Here is a 19,332-nt window from a genome sequence, read left to right on the forward strand (position 1 = left end):
TGTTTTTAGAGGGGGTCCCTGCCCGCCTTATATAGTCCGAGAGATAGGGTTACAAGTCGGTTAGATCTAAGAGATAACAGGAAAGTAATAACTGATTACAGGAATCTTGGGATCATACATATCCTAACAGATCTCATAGTATCTTCTAGATATCTTCCCGATGTCTTGCGGAAGGCACCGAGCAGAGTCGTGCCCCGTAAGGCTTCTTCTTGTGGGCTAGGCCACCCCTAGGGGTGCAGCCCATGTGGTCTACCATGGGTATCCAGGGTCGTACACCCCATAGCTAGTCCCCGAGCACCTTGTACCCGTTGAGCAACGTCATCTTAAGCTTGTCTGAGTAGGTGCTAACAACACCGAGTAGTCAAGCTCATGGTCCAACCACCATGCTGAACTGCCGAGCTGCGTGAGCCATCACCAAACAGTGTGAACCGTTGACGAGCAGCATAACCTATCGCCGAGCAGCGCGACCTGTCACCGAGCACCGTGAACCATCGCCGAGCAGAATGACCAAAGTATGGCTTGCCATAAAGGTGTAAGAAGCTCAAGTTCAGAATCGAAAATTTCTCCACAGTGGACCAAGTGTGCCCACTTAGAGTCCGAACAAAGTTGTAGGAGTCAATCTTCCACTATAGGCATCTAGTCTTCTAGAAAAAATCCCACACACTCACCGTGAGGTGAAGTGTGCCCACTTAGTCCCTGAGCCTGATAGCATGTGATGTAGTCATGTGGTGCCAGGGTCAGAAACTTGAAGAATAGTAGAAAACTAGCCGAGCAGGTAGCTAGTCCCCGGTTGTGGCCCAAAAAAGAGACAAAAACACATTCACCGCAAGGTGAAGTGTGCCCACTTAGTCCCCGAGCCTGATAGTAGATGGTGCAGTCACATGGTGCTAGGGTCAAAAATAGAGAAATAATCAAAGACCAATGGAAAAGACCGCCAGTCCTCGAGCTGCAGGCAGAGTTATCGGAGAAATCCAATCGTGGAGGAAAAACCGAATTAACGGCTGGACAGTGTCAGTTACTTAGCCTCAATAAATGGCAGAGATGTCAGTGATATTTCAGCATGGAGCAACTGAAGGCACTGATAAATGAGCGCCATGGGCTATGGTTGCGCGGAAGCCCAGGTAACGGCCCATTTGTCGATTCGGAGAAATCGCAGCAGCGCAGATCATGGGAACGGTTCCCAAAAAACCCTTGAATGCGGAATGGTGGGGAGGGTCTTATATAATAGTGCCGCCGCAGTCCCCGTTCCCACCTTTTCCACTTCATCTTCCTCCTCACTTCTCGCGCCGCCAAATCCACAACCACAGTTGCCTCCACCGCCAAACCCTAACCAGATCTGAGAGATGGCGCCGAAGAGAGGAGCTATGAAACCAAAGAAGATGAGTCCCAAGAAGGCAGATATCGTGGCCCAACGCGACGACGAATGAGTGCCGTCATGAATAGGAGAAGCTAAGCTGAACCGATTGGTGGAGGCCGGTGTTCTACCCGACCGTGCGATCGCCGGATGGCGGCCAGCTCTTAGTGAGTCTTTTCCCACGCCTCACACTGACAAAGCGGTAGTATTCGAAGATTATTTCTGGCGTGGGTTAGGGTTTACTGTGCACCCATTTCTGAGGGATCTGTTGGAGCTTTGGGGGTTACTCTGTGCAACCTCCACCCCAACACCATTCTGCACATCTCTATCTTCGTCCACTTTTGTGAGGCATACCTTGGCATCCTACCCCACTTCAATCTTTTCCATCACCTATTTTGGCTGAAGAAGAGAGGCGGCACTAGTTCGAAGGTGGTCGGTGGGGTGTATCTCCAGCTTCGGGATGGGATGGCGAGTGAATATCTTACCATACCGTTGAACACTTCGCTGAAGGGTGGAACACCATATGGTTCTACATGAGACAAAGCCACCTAGCGGTGCGTTGTAACGCCGACCACATCCTAGAAAGCCAAAGGAGTTGGTCAGAGCTGCCGAGCAAGGACGACATGGATCAAGTGAATGAACTCATTGGCTTGATAAAGGGCATGAAGACCAATGGCGGACTGGTAGTGGCGAGTTTCATAGTGTGCCGCATACAACCTTGCAAGGAGAGGGCGCATCCAGGCTTTGAATTCAAAGGGGAGACTGATAGGACTCGAGAGAAGCCCGAAATTCTTTCCAGGAGCGACATCGAAGAGCGAACTGCCGAGCTGTTCACTCCGCTATCCTCCTTCAGGCTATTAGGGTGCACAAAGCCCTTCAATTGCAAGAATCTGCCTCCTCAGGTGAATGTCTTTACTATGTGTTTCCGAGAATTTTATTTATACTGCCGAGCAATAAACTGATCCTACTCATGTTAAGATCCATTCATAGGATAGGGCGGTGTATTTCTCGGGCGTACCGAGAAATTATTGGCCGCTGTCAGTGGATGCACGTCGACCTATTCAAATTGAGGAGAGCTCCATCGGTGTCTCCTCAGAATCCAGAGGAATGGACACTGGTCGGACAGAGAGTCCTCCCTCGGTGTTGGTGAAAACTAGAGGAAAGAGGCCGGCAGAAGATGAGCCAGCCTAGAAGAAAAGGAAAACAGCAGTGACTGCTCCCCGCAAACCAGGCGGGATCTCTTTGGATAATGACCAGACCAATCGAACATGAAGAACCACGGTGTTCGATTGGTCTGACGATGATGAGATTCTAACCAACCCTCCCTCAAGCACAAAAGGGCCTTCACTCTACCCATGCTCGGAACAACAAACCAGGGTAGACGAAGAAGTCCTTGAGGCTCCGACAAGGAGAGTCTCCGAGCATCGAGCGGAGGGAATTGTGGCGCAGCGGACGTCAAAAATCCCCACGGAGCGATCAACGGAGATCCTAGAACAACAAACGACAGCAGCCCTAGAGCAGCAGGCGGAACCAAGGCCGATCGAGGAAGAGCCGAGAATTCCCTAGCCGAGCATAGGAGTCAACCCCGCAGCTGCGCCCGGAGGCTCTGGCTGGCACCGTCGGTTCAAGAAATTGAACCGTCAGACTAAACCATAAGTGCTCTTGTGTTGTAGTTATTTTGTTGTATTTTCTTTACTTATGTTGTTACTGAATAATTGATTTGATACAATGCAAGGCGAGCAACAGATCCAACCCCACCCACTCAAACTGATTGGCGACCAAAAACTTGCCCTGGAGCAGTGGAGAAGCCAGCGGACCACATCCTGGAGTCCCCACGTGCTCAGGAGCACGTGGGGGAGCCAATTGCTACCCCTGGTGAGCTTCCTAGCGGCGAGCGACTGCCTACAATGGTGAGCGAGTCGGCGACAGCTCCTTCAGCGACGGTGGAAATGGGAGTGGAAAAGCTTTCGGAATCAAATGAACAGACGGCAGTCCCTGATCCTTTGGAGGGCATGGTTGGAACTGCTATCCGACCACCGAGCCCCAAGGTTGTCCCTCCGACTGCTATGGAGGAAGATGAGGTGGAGGAGATCGTGCGCGACGAACCTCGACCTCAAGCAGTCCAGATCCTCCAAAAGCGTGGTGAAGAAATAGTTATTGTTGAAGAGGAGGACACCACCAAGGAGTTCAGGAGACTAGAGACTTCCCTTACTGGTGTGATGAAACAGATCAAGGTGAATACTTCATCTAGAAAGGTCCTAGTCGTTTATTGGAATTGGTTAACAATAATGTCATCATATTTGTTGCAGGAAATATCTCAAGTTGTCGAGCAGCGCCGCCAGCTAATAAAGCGAATGGAGCCCCTTGCAGCGGAGAACGAAAAACTCAAAGAGGCCAGAAACCTCTCGGAGAAGAATATCCAGCGAGCCCAACGTGAACAAGACCTTACGGAGTCCAACGCGCGGGACCTAGAATACCAAAAGGGGGTCCTTACCGAAAAGCTGGCGTCTGTGTCCGAGCAAGTGCGGAGCTAGTCCGAGCAGCTGGCCGCTATCTCCGACCAACTAAAATGTGCTACCGAGCAACTGGAGAGGAAAAGCGAACAGCTCAACAGTGTATCCAAATAGAAAGCAGGTACGGTACTTCAATGAATGCACTTTAGTATTGCTGAACAGCCTCATTTCCTTTAACAACTAGTGTGCTTGTAGAGCAAGATGCTGAGCTCAGCCAGATGCGCCAGACCATTGATCAACTTCGCCAGGAAAAAGCAAAGGAAGCAGAGCGGGAGGACAAACTTGCTGAGGAGTTGAAAGGTGAATTCCTTCTGGTCGGTATCATTGTTGTAGTAGCTCCTCGTATAACAGATCATTGTAACTCTCGCAGGTTATCATCATAAAGCCAAAGCACAATTTGACATGTTGGTGCAGGAGGCCAGGGTCTAGAAGGAGAACTTTGATACAGTAGTCGTCGCAATTAAGCAGGTGCTTGACTGCATCGACCTAAAGACGGCCACTCAGCACAACGGCAGGCGGCAACACCCTGACACCATCATTCAGAGGTGTAAGGCAGCATGGGAAAACTTCAAAACCTTCAACCGCGATGCCATTACTACCATCGCTACACATGTCCTTGTAGTTGTTCGGTCCCATTATCCGACCACCGACCTTCAATCCATAGAGGGTGGGTTCGCAGAAGGACTGAGCGACACGGAGACCCAGCAGCTGGAGGACAAAGTGGAGGATGCAGCAAAAATGCTGGCCGACAATATAGATCTGTTTGGCGAGACGAATGGTGATGGCGGAGCTCATTAATCTTATTATAGAAGACCATCTATAAAACCTTGACTGTGTATTAGAAAACGCGATAGCGCAAGAAACAAGTACTTATCAAATATTTGTCATAAGGTGCTTGTATATGTAATATATGCAGTTTGATTATAGTTTGGCGAAATAATCTTCGAAGTTTCAAACCTAACGTGGTTATGCGTAGTTCGATTAACATCCACCCAGTTGGTCTGCTACTAGTCCCTATGGCCTTGGCCAACCCATAGTCCATAACATCGAGCCCGGAGCCTGTGCACGTGTATGAGTAATAGACATGACCTAGGAACCGCAGCCGACCACCCATGACGTAGAGCGCAGAGCCCGTGGCACGTGTAGGGAAAAATTGGTGGTTGAGTTTTTCCATAAAAAACAGCGCTGAACGTGTCCTGGTCGGCAGCTGTTATACAAACTTGGAGATAAAGGCAACACAAGCGGCGTCCGAGCAATGTATCCTATGTTGATCTTTTTGGCCTTGGCTGACCCATAATCCATAACGTCGAGCACGGAGCCCATAGACATGTAGGAAAAATAGGTGTGACCAAGGGACTGCAGCCAACCACCCATAATGCAGAGCGCGGAGCCCATAGCACATGTAGGGAGAAATCAGAGACTGGGTCATCTCCGAAGAGAACAGAAAAGAAAAAATGTTGCTCTCCGATCAAAGAATGTTTTCGCTATATGGAAAACATGCTCTTTGATTTGGAGAAATCGAGTTTGGCGATTTGGAGAAATCGTATTTGCCCTTTTTGGAGAAAATGAGTTCGGCGATTTGGAGAAATCATGTTCGGCGGTTTGGAGAAAACGAGTTCAGCGATTTGGAGAAAATGGGTTCGGTGATTTGGAGAAAATGTGTTCGGCGGTTTGGAGAAAACGAGTTCGGCGATTTGAAGAAAACGGTTCGGCGATTTGGAGAAAACGTGTTCGGTGGTTTGGAGAAAACGAGTTCAGCGATTTGGAGAAAACGGGTTCGGTGATTTGGAGAAAACGGGTTCAGCGGTTTGGAGAAAACAAGTTCGGCGATTTGGAGAAAACGGGTTCGGTGATTTGGAGAAAACGTGTTTGGCGGTTTGGAGAAAACGAGTTCGGCGATTTGGAGAAAACGGGTTTGGCGATTTGGAGAAAACGTGTTCGGCGGTTTGGAGAAAACGTGGTTGGCGTAGTTACGACGATTACATACTAGAGTTCATTATGAAGTAGCATATAGCTCGGCGACCATAAGTGTTTGTTAATCCACAATAGAGTCAAAACGGAGACAAGTTATGGAGACCAAAAAACATTACTGAATATAAATTTGTAGAATACATATATGTAGTGTTTCAAGGATAGAAATGTATAAGGTGTTCGATGTGCCATGAGTTGGGAACATCGACTCCTTCTAAGTCACTTAGGCGATAAGAACCTAGTCGGGTAACCTCTTTGACGATATAAGGCCCTTCCCAGGGGGAAGAGAGCTTGTGCAAACTATCAGTCTTTTGTTTTCTACAGAGAACGAGATCGCCAACAGTAAATGAACGACCTTTGATGTTTCGGTTGTAGTACCTCCACAAGCCTTTCAGATACTTAGCTGTATGGACATAGGTGATTAGGCGCTCTTCCTCGGCTCACTCGATGTCCTCAGACCGGATAGCCTCGGCCTGCTCTTCATCATAGTTTTCCACTCTAGGTGATCGGAAAGTAACGTCCGCTAGTAGTATGGCTTCTGAGCCATAGACCAAAAAGTATGGAGTTATGCCGATGCTGCGACTAGCTTGAGTACGTAGTCCCTAGACTACAGCTGGAAGCTCCTTGAGCCATTTGTCTGGGTGCTTTTCTCCTTTCTGATACAGTTGTTTTTTAGGGCATTAAGGATCATACCGTTCTCCCATTCGACTTGACCGTTGGCTCTTGGATGGACAACAAAAACATATTTGATGGAGATGCAACGGTATTCGCAGAAGTCCCAGAAGTGATGTCCAGTAAACGTAGTTCTGAGATCGGTGATGATGCTGTTTGGTAGACCAAATCTGTGGATGATATCTTCAAAGTGCTCAACTTCCTTCTTTGCAGTAGCCGAGACGAGCAGTTTATATTCAATCCACTTGGAGAACTTGTCAATGGTGACATACACGCACCGGAAACCACCTGGTGCTGACTTGAAAGGCCCGATCATGTCTAGTCCCCAGCATGCAAAGGGCCAGGAAGCTGGGATGGTTTGCAGCTCTTGCGCGGGCACGTGTATTTGCTTAGCGAAGAATTGGCATCCTTTGCATCGTCGGACGAGATCTTCTGCATCAGTGATGGCTGTGGGCTAATAAAAACCAGCTTGGAAAGCCTTGCCGACCAATGTTCTCGAGGCCACATGATTGTCGCAGGAACCAGAGTGAATTTCAAGAAGCAGCTTTGCTCCCTCCTCTTGGGTGATGCATTTCTGCAGTATCCCTTCCTTGGCACTTTTCCTCATCAAGTTGCCATCCACCAGCACGTAAAGCTTGCTCCATCAAACTAGGCATTCAGTTTTAGTCTTGTCTGCGGGTACCTCAGCGCTAGTGAGGTACTTGATGAATTGCTCCCTCTAATCGGTGACCGGCGAAAGTACCGCAAGTACCAACTGCTCGGCAGGGGGAACTTCTTCAACTTCCTTATCTTCTTTGATGGATGACGCCAGGAGATCTTGAATAAAAATGCCCGGTGGGATCACGGCGCGAGAAGAACCGAGCTTGGATAAGTGATCGGCGAGTTGATTTTGGTCACGTACCATGTGGTGATACTCGATACCATAGAATTTTCCTTCAAGCTTTCTGATTTTAGCGTAGTAAGCATCCATCTTCTCGCTGGAACAGGACCAGTCTTTGTTGAGCTAGTTGATAACCAATGCGGAATCCCCGTACACCATTAGGCATTTAACACCGAGCTCGATGGCTATACGAAGACCATGGAGACATGCTTCGTATTCCGCGGCGTTGTTGGAGACCAGGAAGTGTATCTGAAGAACATAACGCAGCTTATCCTTGGTCGGTGTAATGAATAGAATGCCCGCACCAACACCGTTGATGTTAAGGGTGCCGTCGAAGTACATCACCCAGTGTTCGGGGCAAGTAGCGGTGATGGGCTCTTGGATCTCGGTCCATTCAGCAATGAAGTCAGCGAGCGCCTATGACTTAATGGTAGGTCTGCTTCTGAATTCAATGGAATAGGTGCCGAGCTCAATAACCCATTTAATGATGCGGCCATTGGCTTCTTTGTTGCGAAGAATGTCCCCCAAGGGGAACTCAGTGACCACTATAACAGAACCGACCAATTTATAAGACCACAAGTACAAAAGCAATCACCGGAGTGATCAAACCGTCATACTTGAACCCATATAAACCCGGTAGTCAACTAAAACCACGAAGGATTTCAAACCAACTTGCATACAACCAAGATCACAGTAATTCAACATAACAAGCCACATGTTACATCCATTTCACAAGTAGTTCATAAGTACCACATACATTAGAGTACACATAGTTATTACAAAACGAGTTCACAAATAGCGGAAGCAAAGTAGTTTAACACCATCACACACACTTAGTTCAAATACAAGCCAGTACCATAGTCATGTCCAGCAAAAGCAGTAAGATAAGATAATATAGATGATCATGCCCATGATCTAGTCTTCATCCCCCGCAGGGTGGAGACAATACTTGCAGTAGCCGTTATAGAGCACGTCATCTGCAACAAGGGGGAAATAAACCCTGAGTACGAGAAGGTACTCAGCTAGACTTACCCGTCGTAAACCAGAAATAAATGACACCAAGGAGTATGCAAGGCTTTGTCGGTGGATCTAGCTTGACAACCATTTTGCATAAAAGCTTTAGTGATACCAGAGCATAATTTGATTTATGAGTAAGCAGTAAGTTAACAATATTAACCTATCAACTAGATTAGCACCTGTACTAGAGCAAGCAAGTGATTAACTCCAAACATTAGTAACCATATCTGGTATAATGTTGTATCATTATCATCATCGATTTAATCATCAAGTTCAATTAAGTGCATCTACGTTGCCGCTGCTCAGTCAAGTTCTCACTATCCGGGAGAGACGGTGATTCGAATCGATTCCTATCCAGCTGGAGGGGTATTCCTAACACAAACCCAGGCATACCTCGCGAAGGCAGCCTTAGGTCACCTTTGGTACATCTCAAGAATCACGGCTCCGAGCAGCGCCGCACCCTCAGGGAGTCCACTCTGCCAGGTGGTCAATCTCACCTCGGACTTATGCCAATAGCTCCCCACACATCCTTACTACCGCCAGGGTGCGCACTTTCACTTCTCGGTCTTCCGGCCTGAGTTGAGCTACTCGGCTTCGTGGTCGGAACGAGTTATCCGGCCAACTAAGTGATAGGCATGCGTTCAACATGACATGAGGACGTACAGGAAATCGGTCCTTAACCGACACAGACGGGGATAGATCCGCAACCAAGACCTCCTTGCCTTGTTGCTTCTCTATCGACCTCCCGCCCGGTCACAATTCATTATTAACACATGGTTATTCTTCACGATAGCAATTATAGCCAACCGTGACCAGACATTTTTCTAATATGCAGGTGATAGGAAATCACCTGACTTTTACCGGTCTAAGCATGGCTAAGCTTTGATTCGCTCCTGGACCTAAATAGGATTTAGGGTACGTATACTGGCCAAGGAATAGATATATATGCAACAAGTGTTCGCATCCAATTCCTATCACTTAATGCATCAATAAATAAAGATACTCAAAGTAACCATTTTGAAAGCATAGGAGTCTTAGAATGCTCTGGGGCTTGCCTTTCAGAAAAGATGAAGGTTGGTGATCGGGGCACTCAAGAACTTCTTCGTTGACTCCTTCTTTGGGGGCCTGCACCTCCTGCTCCTGAGCTTGCTACTGCTCCTCCGGAAGTACTGGCTCGAATTCCAGAAGCGTAACTCCCTCTGGAACACCTATTGCATGCCGATGCACAAGATAAATATCATGAATGCATAAGGAATGACATGATGCTCATGATGAATGAATCACAGTAAGTGTTTAACGAAACATCACTGGACACTCGTTTACCGATTAAGAATAGGTCTATTCAAATCACTTTAAAACATGTATCTTAACTTGAAGAACAAGATCAACTTACCTAACTTGCACAACCTAAGGTAAAGATGCTCATCTTCAGTTAAAGGCCTAACACCTAAGAACATTACCATAAACTTAGAAATAGTAAAGGTATACATAATTTAACATTTAAAGCTTCGTATGCATACAAGTAGTCCCTTAATGCAATCACAACCAGAGTTCTACAATTCCAAATGACTTGTATGAGGACATTCTGGAAAGCTTATGAAATTCTCTACAAAACAATTGTAAACATCACAGCATGATACTTACGTTAACTAAATCGAATTCCAGTAAACCTAGAATTTGTCCAGAACGGCAGGGTTACTAACTTATTTATTTAATGATGATGCAAAAGCCTAATTTGACCAAACCAAGCTTACCAACTTGTTGCACATACCAGAGGAACACTAGGAAGTATAGTGCTAACTTCTAAATAAATTATTTAATATCCTTTTCCAATTTATTTAGTTAATTAGGTGATTAAAGCAATATATAGTAAAACTGTTCATAAAAATCTACAAAAATTATAGTAGCTATCTCATGCTTCACATAGACTACCATAAAAATTTCAAATCCATTGAGCAAGCAGAACTTGCTGTACCTAAAATAACAAGTGGTATGTCCATTTTTAGCATAATTAGGAAACCCTAATGAAAAGTGTCAAGCAATAGATTTCTCATTTTTCCTAACATCATTCTAGCATAAGAACCTTACTCACCAAATTTTACCTACACTGGATCTATAGAAAAATTATGAAAATTCACACAAGATCCATCCATTGATAAAAAGAAATTCTATAACTTAAAAACCATACATGCACTAGCTCTGAAATTTTAACCAGAGATTCTACTAAGCAATAATAGATTACCCATAAAATTTCATCATTTTTGGACCACAAAAACTCAAGATAAAATTCAAACAAGTTTGCATATACCCAAAAACACATTTCAAAGTCCTATTTAATTTATCCAGAATTTCTAACACATGTGCTCATATAATATTTTTATTAAATACTAGACAATACTAGGAACTCAACAAAATTAGAACCACAACATTTGGATCTATATACTAGGAAATACCTATTTTTGAATATCAACACAAATCTATGAAATAATAAAGCAAAACGAAATAATGAAACAAATCACAGCCACAGCTGGGCCGGCCCGAGGAACGGTGGCCCGAGAACGGTGCTGGCGCGGCCTAGAAAATGGAGCGGCCCACGCTGGGCTCCCGCCTCAGCCACGGTGGCTGACAAGGCGGACCCACGCGTCAGAGAGAGAAGCAGGGGAAGGAAGAAGACGACGGCGGGACTCGCCGTCGGTGGCTTCTCCGGCAAGACCAACGATGCTACGGTGCTCACTACAGCAATGCGCATCTAGCCGTGCCCTTGATTGAAGCTTTTGGCGTGGCTACAGGGTCGGCGATGAGCAATGGCGGCGCACGGCCACGGCAGGGCCAGCTCCGACGACGCTACGGCGTCAAGGTCCCTAATGGTGACCCTACGGACTTCGGTGGTGCTCCTATGACCTAACGCGAGCCAAAGGAGGGAATGGGAGGATGCGAGGAGCGCTGGCCACGAGAAGTGCTAATTCCGGCGAGGTCCGACAAGGCGGTGGTGGGGGAAAATCGGCGATTGGCCCTTACCGATGCACGATTGACTCGCGAGCACGGTGGAAAAGGGAGAGGAGATCACGGCGGAGCTCTGGGTAAGCTGGGCAACGCGTTTTTGTCAAGACACGGGAGCTAGGCGAGGGCGAAGTTTCGGCGGCAATGGTGGGCGGCTTCGGGCTGCGCTGAGGGAGGCGAGAAATGCGAACTGGGGCGGGCGACTCGGTCGGTAGGCGCGGGGTGGCTTCAAGACGCAGCTGTCCGTGCCAGGGCGTCCACGGCGCGTGGCCTGCGCACTTAGGCGAGCGGCGATGAGTGGTGCCACGTGGCCAGCAGCCTCTGAACCGGTCGGCCATGATGGTCACTGACCGATTTCTGAAAATGGTGATTCAGAGTTCATCGTCGATGACTGACAGCGCAGGTTAACCGGTGATTATCTCCTAATCCGTGACGATCTAGACTATGCCAAAGTTAACAAAGTTGATCATCCATATGTGAACTACAACTCTTGTTATAGGAGCTTGAGCTGGTTTGGCTCTGTTAGGGAGATACAAGGTGCAACAGTTGGGTACACGAAACTGCAAAACACAAAAAGACTTAGGAAAAATTCTAAGTACGAAATCAGCAAGAAATCCTGACTTGTGGGCCATGTTTGACCATGTTCCACACATTTTCATGAGTTGGTCATAAAACAACTTTTGTTTCTTAATAAATTAGCTACAACTTTTGTAAAGAGTGTAAAGCCATGCAAGGCTTCTAAGTTGGTCATTTTAATCAGTCAAACAGTGACAATCCAAGGGTCAAATCTAGTCAACCTTCACTTGAGGGCATTTTGGTTATTTTGATCCACATGAACAATGTTCCAACAAGTAACCTAAGTGTAGTTAAGGTGTAATAGACCATGATCAACCACTTTACAAAATTGTTATACCACTTATAAAGACCACATGTGATAAAAGCAACTAAAACTAGCAATTCACTCATATGTTGCAATGCAATGTTTCATAGGTTGCATGACTTTTGTTGCAAGCTTAACTTGCCACATTCCTACCATGGTGCCATGTTTCTAGGTATGAAAAATTAATGTTGCATTCACATGTTGCACTACTACCATTCCTAAGCAAGAAAGTATGAACAAATAGAATATGCGAATGTTGCATATGCATGTTTCAGTGACAAATGGCATGATGACATAGATGATGCATATGTTTATGAAATGACATGCAATTATGTGGAAGCCAAACACCTAGGGTGTTACAGCCACAACGATCTTGTAGTATTCGAAGTAATGTCGGAGCTTGCACGACATAATAAGAATTGCATATAACAGCTTTTGTACCTGAGGATAATGAGTTTTTGGCTCATTAAGTACTTCACTAATAAAGTAGACCGGACATTGCACCTTGTAAGCGTGCCCGGCTTCCTCGTGTTCGACGACGATAGCTGTGCTCACGACGCGAGAAGTGGCGGCAATGTATATTAGCAGAGTCTCATCTGGCCTTGGCGCTATCATGATCGGTGGCTTTGTTAAGAACAACTTGAGCTGCTCGAAAGCTGAATCTGCCTCCTCCGACCAGGAAAAGTGCTTGGAGGCCTTGAGGAGCTTGAAGAAAGGTAGCCCTTTTTCACCGAGGCATGATATGAAGCGGCTTAAAGCAGCCATGCAACCTGTAAGCTTTTGTATATCCTTGACACATGTTGGTCGTTTCCTATTAGTGATGGTGGAGACCTTGTCTGGATTAGGCTCGATGCCTCGAGCACTGACGATGTAGCCTAGCAATATACCGGATGGAACTCCAAAGATACACTTTGAAGGGTTCACCTTCCATCAGTACTTGTTTAGATTGGTGAAGGTTTCTTCGAGGTCAGCAATAAGGTTGTCGGCTGTCTTGGTTTTGACGACCACATCATCGATGTAGGCTTCGACATTGCGGCCAATCTACTAGTCAAGACACATCTGAATGGCCCTTTGATAGGTAGCCCCGGCGTTCTTGAGTCCGAAGGACATAGTTTTATAGCAGTATGCACCGAAAGGTGTAATGAATGATGTTTTTATCTGGTCTTCTTCCTTGAGGGATATCTAATGATAGCCGGAGTAACAGTCAAGGAAAGAGAGTAGTTCACAGCCGGCGGTAGAGTCTACAACCTCGTCTATCCGAGGCAAGCCGAAGGGGTCTTTAGGGCAATGTTTGTTAAGATCAGTATAATCAACGCACATTCTCCATTCTTTATTCTTTTTTTGAACAAGAACAGGGTTTGCTAACCAATCTGGATGATACACTTCTTTAATAAACCCGGTAGCTAAGAGCCATTTTATTTCTACCCTAATAGCCTCCTTCTTGTCTGGTGCGAATCGGCGGAGTTTCTACTTGATCAGTTTGGCGGTCGGCGAGACATTCAAGGAGTGCTCGATCTTCTCCCGTGGTACCCCTAGCATGTCTGCATGTTTCCAAGCAAACACATTGGTGTTGGCACGTAGGAAGGAGACGAGCGTGCCTTCCTATTTGGGGTCAAGGTGAGCCCCAATCTTCATGGTCTTGGAGGCATCGTTGAGGCTGAGGCCAACCTCCTTGATTTCCTTGGACTTGGCGGAGGCGCGTGCAAGCTCTAGCTCTAGAATCTCCATGTCATTGGCGGGTACTATCTTGGCTTTGGCGACCACGCTAGCCATCTAGATGGAGAGGTCGGTGGCTTTGGCAAGAGCAAGACTCTCTGTCTCACAGGCGTAGGCAACGGAAAGGTTGGCCCATAGAGCAAGGACTCCTATAGGCGAAGGCATCTTCAACACCAAATACGCGTAGTGTGGTATGGCCATGAATTTGGCCAGAGCTGGCCAGCCAAGTATGGCGTGGTAGGCGGTGTCGAAGTCGGCAACGTAGAAGTTGATATGCTCGACGCAGTAGTTGCTTACCGTGCTGAACTGTACTGGTAGGGTGATCTCTCCAAGTGGTCTGGATGCCTTTCCAGGTACCACACCCCAGAAGGAGGAGTCCAAGGGTGTGAGATCTGATATCGTGAGGCCCAACTCCCTTAGGGCTCCGGCGAAGAGTAGGTTCAAAGCACTGCCACCATCAATAAGGACTTTCCTGAAGAGAACCTTCTAGACGGTTGCGTCGAGGATGAGGGGGAAACGCCCTATATATGGTATGTCTGCCCACTGGTCGGCCCTGCTGAAGGTGATGGGGACCTCGGACCATGGGCGAGAGCTGGGGTCGGTGGTAGTTTCTTCTGAAGCAACGGCGAGCACTCATCAAGCGGCAAGCTTCCATTCCCTTCGACTCTCAGTGGAGGCGAGGCCCCCAAAGATGGTGGCGACCACCTTATCATGGTCCTAAAAGGTGTTGTTGTTGTTCCCAGGCGGCCGGTGACCTCTGGCTCCATCGTTTGCATCGTCATCGAGCCTCTTGTCCTAGAACTCCCTGGCCAGACCAATGTAGTCCTTCATCTTGTGTTTGGCGGTCTTGTGAAGAGGGCACGGGCCATCGAGGATCTTTTGGTACTGCTCGTCGCAGTTACGCTTGGCGCGAGGTTGACTAACGATGGCGAAGATAAGTTCTGGCTGGCGGCGGTGATTTTGGTCAGGCCTGTGTCCTCCTGTTTGCTCATGGCCACTATCGCGATGATAGCCGTGGTTGTCGGGACAGCGGTCGCTGTGATGTCGGTCATCGTGGCGATCGTCGTATCGGTGAGGAGGTCGCTGAGTGCATGCATCCTCATTGAAGCATACCTCGACTTCCTCTGCATCGGCGTACTGGTTGATACCGGTCGGTGGCTTACAGTTGAATTTGGAGCGAAGCTCGTGATGGTGGAGTCCTCGGATAAAGGCGGTGATGACTTTAGCTTCCGTGGTGTTGTGGATAGAGTTCCTCATCTTGGAGAAATGCTAGATGTAGCTGTGGAGGAGCTCGGATGGCTTCTGGTTGATGCGGCTGAGATCATGCTTCGTGCCAGGTCGAGTACACGTGGCCATAGTTGTCGGTGAAGACTTTCTTCAACTCTTCCCATGAGCCAATGGAGTTCGGCATAAGGCTGGTGAACCAGCTCATGGTGGGTGGCATGAGCATGATGGGGAGATAATTTGCCATGACACTGGTGTCTCCTCCCATGGCGTAGATGGTAGTGGCGTAAGCCTATAGCCACTAAGTTGGGTTCATTCTTCCTTCGTAGGGCTCGACCCCGGTGATCTTAAAACCATGGGGCCATCAAAGCGTTCGGAGTGCCCTTGTGAAAGCCAGAGGCCCCTTAGGGTTGTCGGCACCGTAGTCTGTGGCGTTGTGGTCGGGGATAGGCTCGAGGCTAAGTCTGGGTTGCCATACTCCTTTTCGTAATCCTGGCGGCTACGCACTTCGTCTTCATGTTGTCCAAAGCGACGTTGCTCGATAATCCCGGAGGTTGCTAAGATGTACTCTAGCATCCTATTCGACCTCCTGGTCATGTTGGCGATGGTGTTCAGTGCGATGCCCCCCGGGTCCCCCTGGACAGGTAGCAATTGGTCGGCGAAACGGCTTTGACTTGGGCGGCGATTGGACCTTGGCGCAGCTGATCGGTGAATCGTGCTCGTAGAGCACGAAGGTCTCTGATCCTCGTGGATCTCATTGACCTGATAGTGAGCCGCTTTAAGCATGGCGGCGATCTTGGCGAGCTCGGGTGTTTGAGGGAAACGAGCGAGCTCGTTGGTGGCTACTGCCAAATTGGCGCTTGGAGTCTTGAAGACGTCGTGGCCGTCGATGCGGAGGAATTCTTCATCGAGGTCACGGTAGAGTGGGAGCGGTCTTCCCTAAGAGTCAAGCCGATTATTCCGAGTAGCCTTGGCCCTCGCGATGGCTGCCTCATTTTCTTGTCGATGCGCACGGTTGACATTCCGGTTCTCCTGAGCAACGCGCTCCTCCTCGGTTTCACCATTACGGGGAGGGCTATCAATGCTGACATTGAAGATCGCACCACCTCGGAAGGGTGGAAGGAGAAATTGATCAGAGAAGGTTTTGGCGAGGGTCTCCATAGAGCCCTGAGACTCAGAGCCCGGAGCTTCTTCCGGGATGGTCTAGAGGTGCGCCCTAGGGCTTCGACCTAAGTGTAGCGTGTTGACGACTGGCGGAAGCTGGACGGTGACTTGGTCGGCAAGTTTGCCCCTCAGGGCATGTTGGTGAGCGGCGATGGCATTGGAGAACCTGATGGGTAGGGCCATAGCCCCTGTAGTTTCCTGAGCACCCTCCGATAGATCTGGATCAGAGGGTGGTCGGCGCTGAACCAGAGTGTCCAGTGCCGATTCGGCGACGGAGAGACAATCGACGAGCTTCAGTCTGACCTGATCGATGGACTCGATCAGATCATCGTTGTTGATCGGCCTCCTCTGGTAGCGAGGAAGCGGACGGCGAGTAGTTGTCGAAGGAGACCTCGGAATCAGCTCTGAGATCGGATCTGCAGTTGCAGGTGCGGGGGTGATCGGCGCAGAACCAATCTGCCTCGGCTCGAGGAGCTCTCCGACTCTGTCAGCGTTGACGACCCATGAGATGGATCTGATCGTGAAGATCTGGCCGGCCTGCGGAAGGGGCGAAGAGCCTATAGAAAAAGCCATCTTGTTCGACAAGGAAATAGCACACTCACCCCTACCTAGCGTGCCAACTATCGACAGAATATCGTTGGTAGTCCTCCGAGGGGTATCCCACGAAGGTAGATTGATCGGCAGGAGAGCGCGAGATCAAGAATAAGAAGGTAACAGAGACACATGAGTTAGACAGGTTTAGGCCATCAGTATGACGTAATACCTTACTCCTATGGTCTGTTGGTTTGTATTGGCTATCGTATGATATGCTGTGTTTTTAGAGGGGGGTCCCTGCTCGCCTTATATAGTCCGGGAGGCAGGGTTACAAGTCGGTTAGATCTGAGAGATAACCGGAAAGTAATAACTGATTACAGGAATCTTGGGATCATACATATCCTAACAGATCTCGTAGTATCTTCTAGATATCTTCCCAATGTCTTGCGGAAGGCGCCGAGCAGAGTCATGCCCCGCAAGACATCTTCTTGTGGGCTAGGCCACCCCTAGGGGCGTAGTCCATGTGGTCTCTCGTGGGTATCCGGGGTCGTACACCCCACACGCCCTCTTCTTCCTTGCAGACACCGTCAGGCTACCAAACCCGCCGCCGCTGCCATCGTCTCAGTGCCATAGCATTGTTTTCTCTCACCTCCACTGACCCGTGCACTCTAGCATTCCTCCCCTGAGCTTCCTTGGCTCCATCCGCCGCTGGGACCTGCTACGGAACCCTAGCCGTGGGCGATGCCTCTATGCCCTACCTTCGCCGCAACCGTGCTCTACCTCCACCGCGCCCTACCTCCCTCGATCCACCTCCATCCCCCGGTCTATCTCCTGCCCTACGCGCCGCCATTCCCCCTCCCATGGCGACTAGGGTTTTCGGTGCTGTGGTGCTCATGGCACGGCCGGTGGTGGCGCTATGGTGCACTAAGCCACCTCCTCAAATCTTCCGTTGAGCCGCAGCATCCCTCCCTCGACCAGGATAGCAGGTACCTGATTGATTCCATCCTCTCCCTGCTAATGTTGATCACAACAAGTATAGTACCAAAATGGTTAGCCATAGCTAGGATTTGCTGTAAGAGAAAAAAGAATTATTTTTTTTTCAAACTTGAGTTGCACAAATTTAATAAATTTTGGTCTGACCGGCCACTTCTGGCAAATTTGTGTTCACCTACACTCCATCGTGTTGAGTACTCTAACAAAAACAACAGCAATGGTATTATCAGAAAAAATGATGTCCAAATGGCTTGTGCTAAAGGTAGTAGATTGGTTTAATTCCAAACAATAAGAGTGTAAAGCTTGATGATCTGATGTTTGAAGCCTCCTTGTTTGACTCTATGAGAGATTAGTGTTTCATGGTCTAATATTAGTTATAGGAGTATTCTCTATTGGGGGTCCATAGCACGTGATGTCGGAAGTGGCTATTAGAGGCTCTGATATTAGTGTTTCATGGTCTGATATTAGTTTCCTGGTAGCTTGTGAAGATCAAATAGACCATTAGGGCTGCACTTCTACCACAGCTATAACAACTGAGGCTACTTGATTTCTTCAGGTTTTACTGAGTAGTGTTGTTGCTGCTTTGGCCATAGCGCTTCTGATTTAGCATGTTTTTGGATTCATTTGTGGGCTGCGTCGTGGTTGATAGATGGTTGGATGTGTAAATAAACCACTAACACATGTTAGCACCTTGCCACCAGCCAATGAACTGCTAGGAGTAAATGTTTGGATCCTCATCTACTAATTGTAGCTGCTAACTATTATTAACACTAATGATCCAAATTCCAAATATATGTCCTAAATTTATGGCACCCATGTTGTATATATGCCTGGGCAGTGCACAGATGATAAGTAAATGTGCATAAATCACACACACACATATATATATATATGTCCTCATTTGCTAATTGTAGCTCTCTTAACTTGAAGACTGCAAATACAGTTCCCTGAAATGCTAAATGCAGGGTTGATTAATTCATGCAGAGTTCCATTGGAGTTCCTTATTTTATCATCACACTTCGTAGTTATCACTAAAATAAAAAAAGCATCATAGTCTATTTGCAGTTCCTAGTTTGAGGCTTTTAATTTGTCATATATATGGGATGAAGTGTGTGTGTTGTATTTTAGAACTATGGTCTAGCTTCTTTCACAATTTTTTTTTAAAAAAACACCGTGTGCTAGGAGATGCTGAAACTTTGTAACAATAATAATGGACAGCCATACATCATATCTTGTGGATGTAGGGCACGATTGGTTACCCGAACCGGACCATCATATGGCCCATCCCGCATCCTTTGGTGGATTCACCTGTGTTTGGTTGCCCTACTCACATCATTTGGCCGATGATGCAAACTATAACAATCTGAGGTGGTTGTGGATATTCTTCCTATTGATGCTTTTTTGTCTTGTGTTT

The sequence above is a fragment of the Miscanthus floridulus genome, chromosome 19 (genome assembly GCF_019320115.1).
Source record: "Miscanthus floridulus cultivar M001 chromosome 19, ASM1932011v1, whole genome shotgun sequence".
Lineage (NCBI taxonomy): Eukaryota > Viridiplantae > Streptophyta > Magnoliopsida > Poales > Poaceae > Miscanthus > Miscanthus floridulus.